A 20,294-nucleotide genomic window follows, 5' to 3' on the forward strand; every position below is an offset into this window, starting at 1 on the left:
CATTTTATTGATAATTACTTCCCTTTATGTTTAGCAAAAATTCTCAGATTGCATTTAATTAACTCCCTTTATTTAACATGAAAAATTCTCTTGTGTAATGATTATTTGTATATTTTACTTACAGTGTCTGATACATGTAGTTGCAGTCTGTCTGGAAGCTGTAGAAGTAACAAGAAAGAGGCTGACATAGTGGTATAGTTTGTTTTATATGAAGTTTATTGATGGCATTCATGTCATGATGATATCATTAAAATACAACATACATTGATTTTCTGACAGTCATGTGTTATTACATTTGAACTGAGACTGTTTTATAATCAGGTTCATGATACTTTTTTTAATATACATTGTATACAATAGTTGCATTTTTTTCAATATTAATTGCAGCTTTATAAATTAGAACACTTCAGGTTCATGTTTGATATAGTTTATTAATGATTATAATTTTAATCATACAATGAGTTATGAGATATTTTATTAATTGTAATATATTTAGATTAATAAATGTAAAAAGTCTGTATTAAATGCATAGGTCATCTTTTGTACAAAAATAAAGGAAAAAAAAATGTTGTATAATTTTCATTTTCAGTTTTGGTAGGGAAAAGTTTGAGTATGTACATGTACAGTTGTTTGACCTGTCTTACCCTGTGGCAGTCCAAGAAGATGTTACCATTATGAAAAATGCAGGAGGTATTATGCTTTTCTGTGTTAAACAAAGGTCTAAGAGCATTTATATGCTGTATGGCTACATTCTTGCTCCTGAAATAACTGTACAAGACAGCTATAAGACTGACATTCCTGACAAGATGTGAACCTTCTGGACTTTATGTCAGCCTGGCATAAACATTTCTTTCCTGTAGCTTTGTGTATCCCTCAATTTACTAAGTACATATCTCCATTAAAAATAATGATAATAGATATGGTTTAGTAATAAATGTGTTTGTAATGTCAACATTTCAAAAATAGAATGAACATGTACTTTGATAATAAATATTGAAATACAAATTTCAGTATATTGTATCAGTCAGCAAGAACATGAAGTACATTTGTATCTTTTTATTAAGATAATTAAAACAATTATATTCAAATGCTTTGACACTGATTTTATGTTGATTTCCTAGATTGTGTGTGAATTAATGTTTTACAATATTTCAGATCTTTAAGACAATGGTTAGTGCAGAAGGGACATAAAAGTTATGACAAAAGTAACAGATATAAATAAGGTAAACTACTGTGGTAAAAAGACATGGCCAGTGCTGCACATCACAAAGGCAATATTTGAATTTAATTTTTTGTCACTTATGAGTTCTGTAAAGCTGATTTTGCAATATATATAAAATGATTAGGATTATTTTTTTTACTGTGATCTTTTTTTCACATGATTTTGTCAAGACTGACAATTTGTTCATTGGAATAAGATAGTTAAAGGCGGCATTGTGTCACATAAAAATATGTCTGCATAGTTGCCTAACATTAAATGTCAAATTGTAAACAAGGAAATTCTAATTTTGGAAAATCCTTTGATGTTTTTCTTCATTTAGCTCAGTTGAAGGAGATGAAGTTTGAAGCAATTTTCACAGTACAACCTCTGCAGAGTAGCTCACTCTGAAGCAAAAACCTCTCTATAACAACATCATGAGAATTTCCCTAAGCTGAAATATAACTATCAAATTTATTTCTCCAGAACAACAACCTCAAAATAACTAAAATATTTGTATATCCCACAGGGTATTGCTCTACAGAGTGCATTGTACTTATAATATCTATGATTTCAAATGCTTTAAGAAAAACAACACTTTCAACAAGGAGAAAAGTGAACATATATTACTCATAAGGTGAAGTTTTGGCAGTTCTCAAGTTCATTGTTTTTGCATGCTATATAAATACACTTTAGGTAGTTTTTCATTATTACATCATATACTAATCAGAGGTTGTAGGTTGTTGTTGGAGCTTTTAGGTGAGATCATAGGTGAACATCATCAGATTTATCTGTTTATTTTTTTCACCATTTTATTGAATATGTACATTGAATGTTATAAAATTTGCAATCTTTTCAGACAGTCCTATTAAATAACTTGTCATTTAATGGATCTAAGTATATGTAAAATTTAAATAAAGCAGCAAGCCAAGTAGCAACACAATCTTGCTGCTTAAAACAGGTAATTCCTTAGACAAGTTGAAATTAGACAAAATGTCAATTTGTAGAGTTACCTGACTTGCTGCTTGATAATATATTTCTAAGATTAGAATATCTGCAAATGTCTAAAATGATGTTATAATTGTTTTAAAAACTATCATGTTTTATTCTCTTTATGTAATAAAGTTTTACATTTGTATTTCCAGAAGTGCTACAAGTGTGTTGTCATGTGAAATGGAATTTACCCCAACTGTGCTGCTAGATGTATATTCAAGTGCAAGACAGCCATGCACCAGCTGTAAACTGAGATGGACCCATATAATAAATATATTGACTTTTCTATGTATTATCATCTGTACAGAATGTGTTCATGACAAGACTGTATACATATATTGTTAAATCATTTTTTATTTCCATTATTGCACGCATGTAAGAAGCAAGCATTTAACAATTGCATTCATAGAAGTGTTAAAATGTGATCAATCTAATTTAAAGAAACACATTTAATTGGACTTTTTAAGTTTCATAGTATTTGTGGTGGAGACTGACCCAGCCATTCAGCAACTTTTACTGTCTGTGTGTCATTTCTTGTATGTTATAGTTTTCTTAATAATACATTAAATGTCAAAGTTATGGTAAGATGAACTCATTCATCACTTGTAGATTAATGTTAAAGCAGTTCAACATTTTACCATAAGTTAACTAATATTCTATTTAACCAGAGTTGTCACATATTTTCATATAAATATTTGTACAATACAGTCTAATCTAATCTACATATGATGTTCCACAATTTTTTAGTTATATTTTATGTTGATATTTTATGTTGTTTTCATGTCTCAACATATAATTACTAACATCAAAGAAACTTAAGTATTTTACAATTTGGTTGGTATAAATGGTTGTTTTGTTTATATATTTTATCTTTTTCCATCCAGGAGAATAAAGAAATATACATTTCAAAATATCTCATCAATCCAGATAAGTACACTACATAATCAAGATAAAAGAAAAAAGAACAAAATATGTTGGTGGAATTTTATTTTCAAAAATTTGATATACAGTCTTTGTAGTATTTACTTCTTTAGATATGCTGGACTGAAATGGGAATAACAACATACTTTAAATTTTTGTAGTCATAAGTTAATATGGGAATTATTAACTTAACTTAAAAAGATTTTATCTCACTGTTATGCCATCTGAGCTTTAATATTTTTCAACATTGTCATTGGCAACAAGGCTTAAAATTATTTGTTGTGTATACCTTGCATTCATGTGTGATAAATGCTTTTATGGTATTCTTTAATATAATTTATGCTTTTCATCTTACCATGGATTAAAAAAATATAAATTTATTTGTCTGAAAATTAAGGTAAAACTACTGACTGATTAAATTGCAATATAAGAAAGCTTATTTGAGATAAAGGGAGGTAATTCCATAAACAAATATGTAGAATGTAGATGATAAATGTAACGAAGGGAGGTAATAAAATATTGTGAAGTTATTAGTCTTCATTTCTTTGATGAGCTAATTAATTGTTTTACATTTTGGTTTATTAACTACAAGTATGACCTAACATGTGTACCTGTCCTGAAGGAAAATAAAATAGGTTGTTTGATGTCCTTGTACTGTGAAGTTGTTCCTGTATTTGTTTACATTCCATGTGTGAATGAAATGAAGAAACAGACTTTAATGAGGGTATCCCGGGAAAATACCTAAGTTTATTTTTATATCAGCAAATTTGATGAGATAGTCATTCAGGAGTTGTCTATCCTATTTCCAAAAATGCTATGGGGACTAAATTTTTTGGAGTAAATATCTCTTTTAAAAAAAAAACACAGCATTTTAATATTGTATATATATTATCTGATGCACTTAGCAATATATATTTGGAGTCAAAATGTTAAAAATTCCGGTTTTAATTTTTTAGTTATAATGTCTACTTAATGTTTTAGAAAATGTTAAACATCGAAACAAAATAAGATTGAGTTCTCATAAGCTTTTAATTGAAACAGGAAGACACAGAGGTATAGACAGAAGTCAAAGAATATGCACATTATGTAATACGGGTGACATAGAAGATGATTTCCATTTCATAATGATATGTCCGATGTATAGCGATTTGAGAATTATGTATATTTCAAGGTACTTTACTACTAATCCTAGTGTTCATAAATTGATACAATTGTTAAATGAAGGTAAAAAATCAGTACTGCAAAAGTTAGCACTATTTTGGTAAATTAAACAAAGTCAGTGTTTTCTAGGTTATGAATATGTGGATTTGGTAATATCCGCGTTGTGTTTAGTAAGAGATTTCATTGGGCCAATTACTTTCACTTTTGCGGCGTACGCCGTTTCACCGCGGGAAACCAGCTAGTCCCGACACTGCCCGGGTCTATCGGGCGTTCGCCGATGTGCGCCGGCAATAAGCGCCAAATCATATATTTTCGCGATATAAAATCGTGTAAACATCCAGAAATTTTGGTATATACCAGAAAAGGTAGAAACACACTGCAAGAAATATTTTGCTTACTTATTATGAACAGGCCAATATAGAAAATCATAATAAATTGGATTCTTTTTTTTATTATTATTTGCAGCTCACGTGGCCGAAGCGTTTGTTTATTGATAAACCAGAAAGATGTTTTTTCCTGCCGCTTTCGTGACCGGCATGTCCCGGGTTGAGTGAAACGAATTGGCCGATTATAAGCAGCATTATTTCTGGTGTTAAGAATTCATGAAACATGAGTGAGATTGATATTCATGATTATTTTGAATTTGCGAGTGGGTTTTTTCGCGAGTGTTAGTTTAAGTAAAACCATCGCGAATATTAATCAATGTACTGTATACATCAGGAGTGATTTTTCAACATTGTACACACCATCATTTTACTTATTGAATACATTTATAATTTTATACAGAACAAGTACATTTTGTACATGTACTACAGTACATTTTGTACATATACTACATATGACATGCATTTCGCATTGTGAATTGCTGAAATACCTTAAAACCAACCTCTGAGCTATTTATTGTGCATGGCTATTAAAAAAAGACGTTCTTCGCGATTCGCTCTTTTACGCTTTGTCTTCAGTATTCTATTAATTGAAAAATTGTTACGAAAAATCCAAATATCTTCATGTTTTAGAAAATGTTAAACATCGAAACAAAATAAGATTGAGTTCTCATAAGCTTTTAATTGAAACAGGAATAGCGATTTTGGAATTATGTCTATTTAAAGGTACTTTACTACTAATCCTAGTGTTCATAAATTTATACAATTGTTAAATGAAGGTAAAAAAATCAGTACTGCAAAAGTTAGCACTAATTTGTATTAGAGCCTTTGAAAGACGCAACAATGAATTAGATTAATGTTTCTTTATTACTATATGACTTTATGATATTGTGTTATTGACATGCTCAGGTCCCGTTTTTCTATTATTATTATCATGTATTCGCTCTCCCTCTGTCTCTCTCTCTCAACGCATGCATTGTTATTTACATGTATAAAACATGTTGTTATGACGATGAGTATTGTGCTCAAGTCTAAATAAACTATATGTTCTGTTCTGTTCTGTTCTGTTCATGCTTGTATTATGTTTTTAGCTGTTTCTCACTTTAGTTCGTTGCTTTTGTTTTTGTAGCTTGAGTTATTAATTACGCTTAACCTCAATGCTGTTATACCAAATAAATTCTATCAGCAAAGAAAGCAACCAAGAAAAACAACAATAGAATCAGTCCGAATGAATCTGTTCATAAGGCCTTAGTTTCAGCACGTAAGTTTTCGCGGTACAAGAAATAAGCATGAATATGCCTACTGAAATTGGTAACAATGATGATAATTTAAAAATTGTTAATGTATTATATGTGTTAATATGTAGGGTAACAATTCTAAGAACACTTAATTGGTTAAAGTAAACGATATATCTATGTAAACTGTATATTGAAAGTTAAAATAAAAAGATATACCCAAGCATAAGACATATTTGCCAAGGAAGAGAAAAGCAAATATTCTGATCTAAAAGTGGTAGTTTCTTAGACTTCGGAATTGATCGTTTTTATTTCTATGCATAGGTTTTACCTGCAAAATCTATATATTGACATTTCCCAGAATTGTGAGGCAAAACATCATATAACTTATTAAGTTTTAAACTTTTTTTAAATACACATTTAATTATTACACTACACTGACTAAAGATTCTATTTTCCACTGACATAATGTGTAACAACTAGACGTCCGGCCTCATATTAAACCCGCTTTTTATCTGAACAAGTGTAAATTAAGAAATGTTTCTGACAATAGTCTCTAAGAAAAGTAGGTTTGGCGTTACAGTTAATAGAATGTTGCCTAGAATGCTAAGGTTATGTTATTGTGTAGAAGATCAATAAAGGCAAACAGGAACCATATCCTTCTAATTGAGCTCGCTAGCACAATAGGCGACTAATTGTCTATTAATGATTAATGTATTATCTTACATTACGCTCAGTTAATTATCGTTGTCATATTTATAGGCTATTCAATGATTTATTATTATCAATAAAACGGACTGGCCCAGATGTTTGCAGGCTAAAAGCTCTATGTTAACAAGACAGTATCGAATCTGTTTAATTCTTAAAGATCCACCACAGAATAACTGTATCCCTTTGTGTTTGTCCATTAGTCATCTTCTAGTATAGTATTTTATCAGAATGATTTCATGAAGTTTATTTTGGGGAAAGAAGGTCATTAGATTGTTGTGGCTCTTTTATAAGAAGAAGGAATGCCGTTAGGTAATTAATGCATCAACAAAAGCCACGGCGCGAGGTTTTATTACTTAAATGTAAATAAAAAAGAAAAGTTACTAAATTATTCGCTAATGTAAGCCTGTGAATATGCATTTCAATATTTGTTAGCTTCCTGTCATACCGTTATCTACTATGTCAGGGACGTAGCGTGATCAGTTTAGATGTTACTCAAGGCAAGAGTGTGGGGGAGAGGAATCCCCTCCTCAGGCTGGGTCCGGGGAGCCTCCCCCGTGGAAATTTTAGAGTAAACCTACAGAATGGGTGTTTTCTGGTGACTCTTCTCACCAAAACTATGCTTCCTCAGTTTAGAACAAAATATTCACAAACGGCTCGGAATGTAAAGAAAGGTCTATATAAGTTGATGAACTATACAAATCGGGGTCGGGGAGAGGGGTGGGGGCTGGCATTTTGGAAGGAATTGAACTAGGCTGTTTATTTATTCAGGACGAAATTTGTTATTCACAAATTAAGCAACATGAGCTCTTTTTCCAAACTTATTTGTTGTATACAAAATTTGCATCCACTATACATTCACTATACATTTTACTATGGAAAGACAAAAGAGTTAAACATTGCTGTAATAATATCAATGACGGCCCTTTCCGCGAGATTGCACGCGTAATCTGACGTCCTTCACCAAAAACGTAAACAAAATGGTCTCGTTCCAAACATTCTTTCAAAATTGGACGCCAAAACATTCAAAAAGAACATTTAATAATAGCTTTAACTACTTTTTCTGACGTCAAAGATCACAACTGAATGATACGACTGTATAAATTATCAATGGAGTTAAACATATTTTAAATAAAAACCAGGAACTGTAATTTTATCGGAAGGCGAATTATAGTTGAACGTGGGCGGGTCTTTTTACTGTGACTAGAAGATCGATATCTTGACATTTATTTTGATTTTCTGATACTGGAAAGCAAATCAGTTATTTTATAGCAATCTGTCGTAAAATTGAATGGTATTTTTGTGCGTTTATATGGGCATGAACCACACTGGAAGGCTTCATTACAATCAATCAAGAGAATCGCTAGGGCCTAAGCGCGATTCATGAACTGCAAGAAGTCCCAGAAAATGGCATTCAATTCTTAAAGTACACATGTGTGCATACGTTTTACAACAGAATATATGCAAATCACCTTGCAATAAATACTCTAAACTGCCTAGGAACGGATTTGACTTTATACTTCAGCCTTAACATCTGTCACAGGACTTTTGTCTCTGTATCATTATTTACTTGATTTCCAATGATGTAGACATACATTTCACGGAAATTGTAAGTTTTGAAAATCAATATTCATGGCAAGGGCGATTGTTATATTTAAATGCAACATGCAACTTGTAAACATGCAACAGATGGCTAAAAAACCCTTGGTCTAGAAATCAATACAACAGTTACAACAGTTTTCTTTAACTGCAATATTTACAAGAGAACTTACCGTAAATGCAAGTTATGAGCATTTATTACATATGTGTATCCTAGGTTTAAAGAAATCGAGGTATTACCGTATTTCAAAGGTATTGAGGTGTAGGATGTATAATTATTTCAAGCGTTAAATAATTTTGATTGATGTATTTTTCCGGCAATAAATTTTGGGAATTTTGGTGTCAGGGCAAAAGAAGAAGGTGACTGGTGTTGTAACTTTGTTTCTCTATACCCTATAGGAATTGAACCACGAGGGCGTTAGCCCGAGTGTTTAAATACTGAAGCATCTGAACCGTGGTAAATTAGACAATAAATCACAACATTTCCTTCTTTGTTTAACTGGAAATCAAAAAGAGCCATGTTAGAATACTTGAGAATTCATAGATGTTACAGATACAGATACAGTTGTTTATCCTTCTTAATTTTACTAGTGATGGACAATTGCCATTAAGCAAATTATTCTTATGGTCAATAGCAGCTATAGTATATATGCATCTGAAATCATATGTGTATTTAGAATTTTAAATATATTTAGATTTAAATAGGTATTTACAATAACAAGTGCAACTGGAGCAAGAAAAAACAAATTTTAGAAATTTTGATAGAAATGTTGATAAAAGAGCAACAGCAGTCTGCCGTCACAAAAATTATAACAAAGTCAAGGACCAAGACAACAGCAAACTCATATGCTATGACATTGTCCCTACCTCCATACGTCCATACCTACTCCTCATCAGTTTTTTATTGCTTCTGTGGCGTTTTTAGCCTTTCTATTTTTTTATTTTTCGATCTTAAATGATACTCAGCTGAGTAACCGAGTATGCCACGCTACGCGCATGTTATGCCAACCTATTTTTGTCAAAATATGCCTTTAGCATTTCTCTTTATTTATTTCAATGAACGCGCCATGTGAACAGAACATGTGCACATTGACTATATAGGACTAAAGGACATGTACTTTTTACCAGCACAGTGCCTTAAAAGAAAGCACGACAAAAAAGAAAATGTTGCAAGTTCAGTGTGATTGAACAAGTTCATAGCCGGAAATGCATGGTATCTTCCACGCTCTCTCGCCGAATTGCAAGTTTCTGTCCACGCCCTCTCAAAGTTTTTTATTATTATTATTATACCAGATTTATTGAGCGCCCTTGACATATGAATTATACGTTCAAGGGCGCTTTACAATTGTGACATATCGCAGATATGTAGGAAAATCACAAAACATGACATATGCAATCATAAAACTGAAACAGAATAATTTTATTAAACATCTATTTTTATAAATGATATATTCAATGGCGTTGTACATAATAATAATAATGATAGCTATTATATCAATATTAATAATGACAATGATAATAATTATAGCCTTATAGTTTATACCATAAGTATTATCAAGTACTGAACAGAGACTGGAATACAAGTAAAGATCTTATCTTTTGAACTGTGTTGTATGAAGAGAGTGTCAACCAAACGTACGTTTTGAATATGAAGTTAATTTCGAATAACAGGAAAATACGTTGCTGTGTTCACCAAGAGTGTTTTATCGTCTGAAGCAGGTAACATGACAGCAATACAAGACAGTGAAAGACTAAATCTTTTCCCGGAGCCTAAAAGCTCCAAATTGTAGAAGACTGATATAAGCCCAATACGACACACACTGAGAATATTTAAAGTTAAGTAAATAAATAACTGGTGATCTAAAATACGTTCATTGCAACCAGGTTTGGATTGATATGTCTTTGTACTTTTTAATACGTTTCTTCTACCTTTAAATATGTTTTGAATACTTTTCAGTTTAAGCAGGTAAATCCAACGTATATCGAAACCAAACGGCTGTTTAGAAAAGTCCGCAAAAAAAGCGCATCTAAAGAAAACTTTAATTGTTACGTGTATAGCCCCATTTAATACGTATTTCTACGTACATTTATATTGCCGTTTAACTACGTTTCGAAAATGTGATAATACCTAGCCCTTAAAGGAGTCTAAGTAAATATAACCATATGAAAATATATCTCATGATCCGATGTTTGCTTAAATTCAAAATCAATTTCTGGGAGTGTTCCATCTTGTTTTAAACAAAAAGCATTTAAAGTGGTTTGTGCGATTAACTTATATATTTATGCCTGACCTGTCTTTTAAGCGTTATACCCGAAATGTCTCTAAATAATCAAACTCTTCATTTAGAATTTTTTCATTTCACTTTATTTATAGAACGATTCGATGACATTTGCTACATCACATATTTTAATACTAATAAATAATTTTAGAAACACCTATAGGTTATTTCGTAGTGTAGTAAATGTACCTAATGTAGTAAAAATGAATACAAGTACTTAGTGAACAATTACTTATTGATACATATGTTAGTTTTTTTATCAATTATTCGTTAAATATTGACAATTCCGTGTTCGATCTCATCATATTAAAGACTAGCTTATAATAGTAATAATGATAATAATAATAATGGCAATAATAATAATAATAATATAACTTCCTTTAAATCAAATGATTCTGCCACCCACGGTCATTGATTACAATCTGGACAAAGAACAAATAAATAATATCTACATGGACATATGCGTCTAACAATGCTTATCTTTAGAATACTTTAAAAATGTTTCATAACGCTATACAAATGTCATGTACTTGTTTACCCATCCGATCAAACTAATTATCCACCAGGAAACAGACAAAAACTTAGTTTCTAAATCAACAAACTAATTATCAGTGACAGATCGATCGCTTTCTCCCTAGCAAATTGAGATATGTCTGGACAAAAGAATCAAGCTCACGTTTGATTTGTTTTTAGTCTGAAAGGTCAAGAGAGTGCAGTCCATAGATTTTGTTTATTCAGTTTGCCCCAAAACCCTTGGACTTTTCTTCTTTAACTAAATAATTTTGTGTGCTATGATAAAAAGGTTTCCTTGTGCAAAACGCATTGCGTTCATCATGTTTTCATTCGTTATCAACACATATGTTTACTTTTGGTAAAGGTTGTTGTCATAAACACATTATAAATAATGGCCGTCACAATATGGGATATAAGTATTAAAAATAATTTCAAGCAAATGTTGAAGATTTAATGTGTGGTCTATGGAAATGTTACTTACATATTTTACTGTTTCCCAAAAATATTTTTAGATATATTCGGTCAAGAAAAAGATCAAGGATTTAATATGAAAAGTCTAGTATATGAGCGGATAACAAAGAAAGTAGAAAACGTAGGATCCATAAAACGGCTGATGCCAAAAGCCATGCAATGAAATGGTCGATACAATACAGAAAACTTGTTTTGTCAGAATATTTGTATATTTCTAGGACGTTTGAAAGCCATTATTGGTTTGTTTTCATTTGAAGCACTGACTGCAGAAATTGGATAAGAAATCCAATATTTCAATAGATAAAAAGTATCAAAAGAAGATTTAGTGTTATGTATTCCGATCCTCTGTGACCACAGAGTCCATTCAAGATCTGTGTAATAGAATTCCACTTAAGCATAAAAGGTTTGTATTATGTATAAGAAAATGGTTTACTGAGAATTGAGCAAAACATATCTGCTAGACTATCAAAAACGTAACAAAAATCATTGGCCATCATTTAGATATTATAGTACTATTGATCAATCAAAAAAATTGCAATGACACAAATAATAATTCTACCTGCATTTACCTTTACTTGCTTTTTTCTTGCTTTTATTTATGATGCGTGACATAATACAAATAACATTTTATCTAAATTTCAGCTTAAATAGTGGATCTGAGTTTATTTTATAAGACTTAAAACATTTTCTGTTGTCATATAATATGCATGTATTTGAATACCTTTTTGTATTGAGATAAGTTCTTCCTGCAATAATCTAGTAATAATTGGGGTTTAAATATTTATCAAAGGCTTGTTAGGCAGGACTATGGATATCGAATATTAAGAAGTTTCTGACAATCTTAAATAACTTGCCTTAAAAAGATCGTCAAAACTTATGTATTGTACTCGGTCTTAAATGTTATATATAAGCATAAGCAACCAGCGTTAATTTTTAATCTTTTTTCATGATTTAAGAGTTTAGGTACTATCTTTACGTCATAGAGAACCAGATATGGAGCTTATTTGAATCTCGCGTAACTATTATTATAATAATGACCCCAGAATGTTCTCTAAAATAGTATTGTTCATTTCATTACTGCAGTATCTTGTCATTGGCTGCATATTGTATTTCTTGATTCTGCTTGAATAATTAAAAGCGTTGCCACCTTATTTTCTGTTAAGCGTCTAAACAATTAATATATCAAATTACCGAAGAACTTATATGAGCCGTGCCATGGGAAAACCAACATAGTGGGTTTGCGACCAGCATGGATCAAGACCAGCCTGCGCATCCGCGCAGTCTGGCCAGGCTCCATGCTGTTCGCTTTTAAAGCCTATTGGAATTGGAGAAACTGTTAGCGAACAGCATGGACTCTGACCAGACTGCGCGGATGCGCAGGCTGGTCTGGATCCATGCTGGTCGCAAACCCACTATGTTGATTTTCCCATGTCACGGCTCAATTATGTGTTTCATTTATTATATCATCTGTATATTTGGATGAATACAATTGTTGATTAATTTGGATATCTTTTCTGAGATATGAAACCAGATTTCATTTTTCTTTTATATATGATGTAAGACACTGAGCATACTTTCAGCAGGGTCTAAGAAATCTGGGAGTTGATTGGTAGCAAGCTGAGCTACCGAAATCATTGCAATTTTGATTTGTTTATTGGTTGGGCAGGGCTACACTACAATCACCAAAAACATACAAAATAAAAGGCGTAACATATAAAACGGAACGGACAAAAACAAAGTTTAAAACAATTGGAGCTACACTTAATATACAGGAGCAGAAAACAGTTTAATGTAAGACATTCCATTTATAAGACTGTTCTACGTTTCTAGAAGAACATAATGCACTTTTAGCATTGCATCAACATTAAAAAAGATCGGCCAAACGTGCTTTAACTAGAAAAAATGAGTTACGTAATATACAATTGAACCAACAGCTAAAAATTATTTAATCGAAAGCAATTATTTTCAGTAATTAAAGGACTAGAATCGAGGCCTACAAAGTTGTCATTAATTCAGTTCAATCACATTATCCGCCTGTTATTAAGTTCACCCAGGAAAACATTATATAATGCAAATAACAAGATCGGGTTGTGAACGTAAATCGATATGAAAAATGGCCATGCAATTTAATATTGTTGCATCTTTGATATAGAATGTAATGATCACCTTGGAGGTTTATTATGGTACCATTCAATGCATGATTTCCGGCTGACAAAGACGTTACATGAGAATTATTCTGTGAAAACCATCAAGCTGATCATCAGACGCCAAAGGGCATCATGTTACGTATGGTATATTTCTGCTAATTAATTAAACAGAATTCCTTGTGTTTTCTGGTTTAAGTGAATAATTATATGCCTGGAGTGAATTTTCTACATTCTTACTCTAATTGTACGTATTTTAGAATATAAAACCCGACACATTAGCTTCACCATTGTTCAAGATGGCAATTAAATGCTTAATTAAAAAAGCAGTATATGGCATGTTTTACATAGCATATCTAAATAAGCAAACAAAAGAAAAATGAAATAAACATTTTATGGCACATAACTATCTTTCTGTTTACATAATCTTTGGCTGAAACATCTCACGTTGTTCATATCAAGCATAGAAATTCTTTTACGTAATGTGTCAGTCACACTACACCGTATAGCGTTAACGGACGCCCAACGTATAGAAAAATTGCGGCAGAAAGTTATCCGGTGAGAAAAGGCATCCCCCGCTGCTGCTCGGTGCTCTCGCGATAGATGTATGAGGCGCATAAAACGCACAATGACCGCAAGATCACCGCACATATACAGGACGAACAACGTTCAATTAACGGACACCGTACTTGTAACGGATTTGTACCTCGTAAAACGTAGGCGCAACGCATGAGAAACTGAAACAACGTTCTTCGAACGTTTGACGAATGTATTTCAGTTATCGTCAGTTGAACATACGTTTTATCCGTTGCATGTCCGGTAGTAGTCCGGCCGCAAATCAGGTCCACCGGACAAGAACGGTTGCGAACCAGACAAGTAGAGAATAAGGAACGCACGAGTAACGAACACAACGCATACCAGCGCATTGCTACCGTACATCTAACGGACAACTTTGTCCGGTGGTGTACGTTCCAAATTTTGAACATGCTCAAAACCTTCCACCGGATGGAATGAACATCGCAAGACAAGTAGCGCAGGCGCCGCATGAGAAACGGAAAACAAACGCATGCGAACGGACAAGAACGGATTGAAAATTTTGTTATACATTGGACGTCCGTTAATGCTATACGGTGTAGTGTGACTGACCCATTAACATTTTAATCATTGTCTCAAACATTGACGTTTTTGCCAGTCACTGTTGCATTGCTTTGTCGTCTCTAGCACTCTTTTGTTTGAAAAAGGGGTTAAGGCAGCTGATCAAAAATTGAGAAAGAGTATTCTCCTATGACGTGTAATGACAACATGTCAAAGCATTCATCTGATATTATTTAAAAGACATACTGTCTAAGTAAGTTATTTGCATAAACAGTTTTCTCTATCTCTATTCTTCACTTTCAGATGGGTCATTAGAATAAATAAATCATTACGTTTTGAGAGAGACCGCTAATGTTCGATGTCAATATGAACAACTGTTACAGCATTTCACTGCCACTGTCACTAAAATGTAAAAATAAATAAACAAAACCTATCTTTATGATCTTTGAACTGTTTTTTTTTTTGCGTCACAACCCTTGCATTGACGAGTTTAGTCAATTGTGAACAAGAATATTTTCCATTTCTGTCTGACAATAAATATTTTTTGTAGCATCATGAAATAAATGCTAATTTGCAGACCAACATTACGAAAGTCTCGGAATGTTATCGTTTGTGACACGCAACTTGTCATTCAGATGTATCCTAGTAAGCATGTCTTTGTCTTGGTAAAGAAAGACAATCAAATGCATGATATACAAATGGGAGATTATTTGACTTTGGAATTAAAATCTTTGTAACTCCATTCTGACAAATACATCGCTTTACTTTCACTTTCTAGGGTCACATTATCTTTCAAAACCCTTACAAAATAAAAAAGAAATCTGATTAGTTTTTGTAGTAACTACAAAAGTGGAAAGCCATAGGTCGCTCAACACGACATACACGAAAATATTAAAGGCTCAGTTTGATTGAACCTTTTCACGGACGGTAGTGGAAATGCAAGCTACAGAACTCAACATTTACACATGTTATAACTACCGGAATATAATTTAGAGACCTCCGCAGATGTATTCATACGGCGATGCACATGGAACCTTCAATGATGCAAAGAGTGCAGCTTATGGTCCCAAGATATAATACTGGCTTTTCCCTAACCGAGAAAACAATGGGCAGAACTTAACAAAATGGAATTTAGAGAGTGATCTGTGGTTACGGAGCCTGCATAATTATCACAGAAACTGCCAAAAGACAAAACTTAAAAGCAGGCACCATAACCCCCTTATTATTCAGGTTAATAATATCATCGTTCTTTAAAACGCATACTTTTATACTGAACATCTTAATCGCGTTCACCTTTTTGTAGATTTGTTTTATATTGTTACCGAAGAGGTTTGATGTTGAGCAGTTCTCCTCATAAAACTAATAATTCTAAAGCTATTTGCTTCTCTTTTGGTTTTACATCTCTCTATATCTAAAACATTATTTTTCATCTAGACAGCACAACATCTGATGGAATGTATATGGTAATAACAGATTTTGTCATTACTATTTTTGTGTTTTACATGTTATGCTTTTTATTACATTACTTTTGCCTGTGTAAGAAATAAACTTGACGGCGATGACTTTGATTTGCACTGTCTTGTATCTGGAAGATGGTATTGAGTAAGGTTAGAGGTTAAAGAGTAACATTTGCAGCCAGTACACTAGTTTAAACTTTAAATGCGATGCCTTGCTCTGTTTCTTCTGCTTTATCTAAGATGTTTTATTTTAGCATTCATTTTATGCATTATACTTGTGCTCCGTGAGCTTGCACATATAAATTTTACATATATCCCTATTTGCAGTTTTGAAGCGGTCTTTAATTATAGGAATTTCTCGTTCTTGTTTGCCTTATCAAAGGTACGATATGATCGCATTGTTACGATTTCCACATTCATAATTGTGTCCATACTAAGGGAAACATGCTTTATAGATACGTGTAGGAAACGCAAGCTTCCAAGTCTTATCGTCGATGAAAAGCTTTGATAACAGAACATATTTATTCTAATATTGCTAAAAGAGAAAGAGGACTTTATTTTCAATGAAACTGACTAGCATTGTAAGTGTCTATTTTTATGTTTGCATTCAGTTATGATAAATGTGAAATACCAGTCGTATGAATTAATTTTGTTTTCTTTTTCATAACACCTATTATTAATAAACGATATGCGTTTAATTTGCTTTGTGCTGGGGATGATTATAGATGTGACTTATAAATGATTTGTGTTTCCCAAACAAGCAGACGCAGCTGCTTGCAGCTTTAAATTTCAAATTTATTGTAATTTCCTTAATAACAAAGATAAGATAAATTTGTTCGTGCATAATTTATATTAGACAGCATCTTGTCTATTTATTTGTTAAACCTTTCGATGCCGTAATTGCTCAAAAAGACACCACGTGCCATCAAAAGAAGCAAGGTTTTACCATTATTAAAAATGAAACAAAAATAATCTTCACAGGCGGCCGATCGTAATAATGAAAATCTACTCAAATAATGTTCATGTAAGATCAACTGTAGAAAATAAACACAAATTTTATACAATTAGTTTACGATCATAAAAGCTTGAAAAAAATCAATTCATTTGTCAAGAAACAATTGACTGTCTCCATCAGACAACAATAACTTCGTGATCAACTTTTCTAGGTTTTTTCCAGATTACAACTTAATTTGATTGCTGTAGAAACAAGTGCTTGACATTTCATAAATGCCATGCAAACTAATTATAAATCATTTAAGTAATAATAGATAAGCGCTGCTCAGACACATACATCAATGTGAACTACTTCGTTCAAGTTCATTTCATATTCCTTTGTTCCCAAAAGAGCAGTACGAGGTTGAACGCAATACTGTCGTAAGTCCTTCTTCATTTAATAGGAGTTACTACAGTATTGCGTTCAGCCCTCGAGTAGAAGAAACTTGTTACAAGGGCTTATTGTTTATTTGCTATTTTGACATTTCTGCGAAAAGATGTTATAAAATATGAACTTTGGTGTTTATGCCTGTATACTTTTTGTTATGAATTAATCTTTTCATTTCAAACGTTGAATTTAAAAGAGCAAGAAATGGATATTTCTGTTTTAATTTTTATCTAAAAATCAAAACAAACAGTGCTTAGTTATAACAAGTGAATGAAGTAATGTCATGCAACTTGAAGGCACCTAATTTTCTCTACAGTAACTGCAGTATAACATAATGAGCTGATATCCGTCAATGATGTATACAAAATTGTACTATATATACAATAGGTTATAACACAACACTTGGATTACAATTTGCATATACAAAAATCTGAAGTTATTGATTGATTCACATCTATAAATATATGAACATTTTGATTTTCGTTTTGAAATTGATGGGGAAAAAATGAGAAAAAAAATACAATGAATCATTATATTAAAGGGAAGTAATTCTGGAGAAAATACACAAACACAATGTTTTCGTTAGGTCCATATGACACATGAGCTGACATAAAAATATTTTACAGACAGGACATGAAAAGATCAATGTTGACTTTTGACCATTAGGTGTGACATTGACCTTTGCGTTAGAGGTCTGCTATTGCACAAGACACATTTTCTCGTTATGGGGGAAAAATATTAAAATTCCCTTAATTGACATAGTTATGGACCAGAAAGGATAAAACTTCTTATTGACCTGTGACCTCTGACTGTTGTCTCATTATGGAACATCTGTGCCAAGTAATGTTAAAATCCCTTCATGGATGACAGAGTAATTGACCAAAAGGAAGAAAAGTATCTGCCTTTGACCTCCAAGTGTGACCTTGACATTTGAGCTAGGGGACTGGGTATTGCGCATGACACGTCGTCTTACAATGGGGTACATTAGTGTCAAGAAATATTATTATCCCTATAAGGATTGTTGAGTGACAGACCGGACAGGACAGCTGTTGGCCTTTGACATCCAAGTGTGACCTTTACCTATCAACAAAGGGTCCGGGTTTTGCGTATCATACGTTGCCAGGAAAAGTTTTGAGCAAACCCATATTTAAATCCTGTTTTGCATAAAAAAGATATGTACTGGACAGGAGAAAAGCCTATTTGTACACGATTCATGCTTATACTACGTTATCAAAGGTACTATTTCTGTAACTGTTCATGTTTCCTAAAGTAATTAAGCATGTATATGTATAACATTTTAACGTTTACCATTCACATATTCCTACATTTACTATATCTGCAAATAGAGACAAAATAGCCCAATAATGTAGTTTACTGTACTGTTTTGTTTTGTTTTTTTCATGCATAAACACTCTTTTATACATGAACAATGTGTTCAGACATCTGTTATTTAACGATTAATAAATTGTTGAAACATTGAAATAACTTGCTTCTATTTATTGACAAGTAAAAGACACTGTTATCGGCAAATTAAACTTTTATTTCTACGTTTATGATTCAACAGTTGACACTGCAAACGCCGCTTCAGAAAATGGGAGACAATGACAAAAACCAACATAGTGCGTTTGCGACCAGCATGGATCGAGACCAGCCTGCACATCCGCGCAGTCTGATCAGGATTCATGCTGTTCGATAATGGTTTCTCTCGTTTCAATACGCTTTGAAAGCGAACAGCACGGATCCTGACCAGACTACGCGGATGCGCAGGCTGGTCTGGATCCATGCTGGTCGCAAACGCACTATGCTGGTTTTCTCATGGCGCGGCTTAAATAATTCACAATGAAAACCTGTGATTTTTTAGGTAAAGAGTAAAGTGCAAAAATATCGGAAATAGCTTTTTAGCAATGTGCGGCCCGGCCCACCTTTTTCCTTTTAAGTATATGTATATTTGTTGTCTTCTGTTGATGTAAATAGTAAGCGATAAAATTATAATCTAGAGTACCGAAAGAAGCATCATAATTATAAATGTCATTGTTCTGTCTGACATTTCTTTGAACTACGTCTGACAGAGTGTTTGTAAATGACAATACATGAAAGTATCGGGAAGACAACGTTTACGCTAGATAAGCATTGCAATGACAAGTCAGTTTATCCTTTCAGCTCCTTTGAACATTTAAACATCAAGCGCCTTTAACAAACTTCTTACTTTTGAAAAATTGAATAATTATGTTTCATTGTCATTTAATGATTAAAACAAAAACTGAGATTTTATTATCTTAAATGAGCTTGAAAATTAATCGATCTAATTCCTCTATAAAAATTATTTCTTTGTTAAATCTAAGCCATCTAATACTATTTGGTTTAAACCTTAAGCTTTGTTATTGATCACTTTTGACTGATTTGTTTAAAGTTTTGTTTCAGCTATGATGAAGAAAAATGTCGAAATGAAATTTAGCTAAACATTAAAATTGAGTTCACGACATGCAGATAAGGTGATTATGTATACCCAAATGATTGTTGACAACTAATACAACTTGGCAATGCCGCACGCCTAAATACCTGTAATTAAATATCATAACACTTTCAAATAGGGTACTACATGCATTACAATGGTACGATAATGTTATTCATGTCTAGGCTATATTGTGAACTCTGATACCTTATTTTCGAGACGGCAAAACATCATGTTTACTAACTGGACTATGGGTAGTGTTTATATGTGAAAAAGCAAGAAGAATGAAAGACAATTACTTAAG

General features: G+C 32.4%; 1 protein-coding gene and 1 long non-coding RNA gene across 3 annotated transcripts in view; one reads left to right on the forward strand and one right to left on the reverse strand.

The window, feature by feature from the left end:
* LOC123524618 (QRFP-like peptide receptor) overlaps positions 1–20,294 on the reverse strand; it is a 207,622-nt gene that overhangs the window by 45,313 nt on the left and 142,015 nt on the right. The gene's annotated exons all lie outside the window — the stretch shown is intronic.
* On the forward strand, positions 153–3,756 carry LOC128555654 (uncharacterized). The gene is made up of 3 exons (XR_008370246.1): positions 153–192; positions 590–690; positions 2,344–3,756. It is a non-coding gene; the product is annotated as an uncharacterized LOC128555654 (long non-coding RNA).

Source organism: Mercenaria mercenaria, chromosome 3, assembly GCF_021730395.1.
Source record: "Mercenaria mercenaria strain notata chromosome 3, MADL_Memer_1, whole genome shotgun sequence".
In the NCBI taxonomy this organism is placed as follows: Eukaryota; Metazoa; Mollusca; class Bivalvia; order Venerida; family Veneridae; genus Mercenaria; species Mercenaria mercenaria.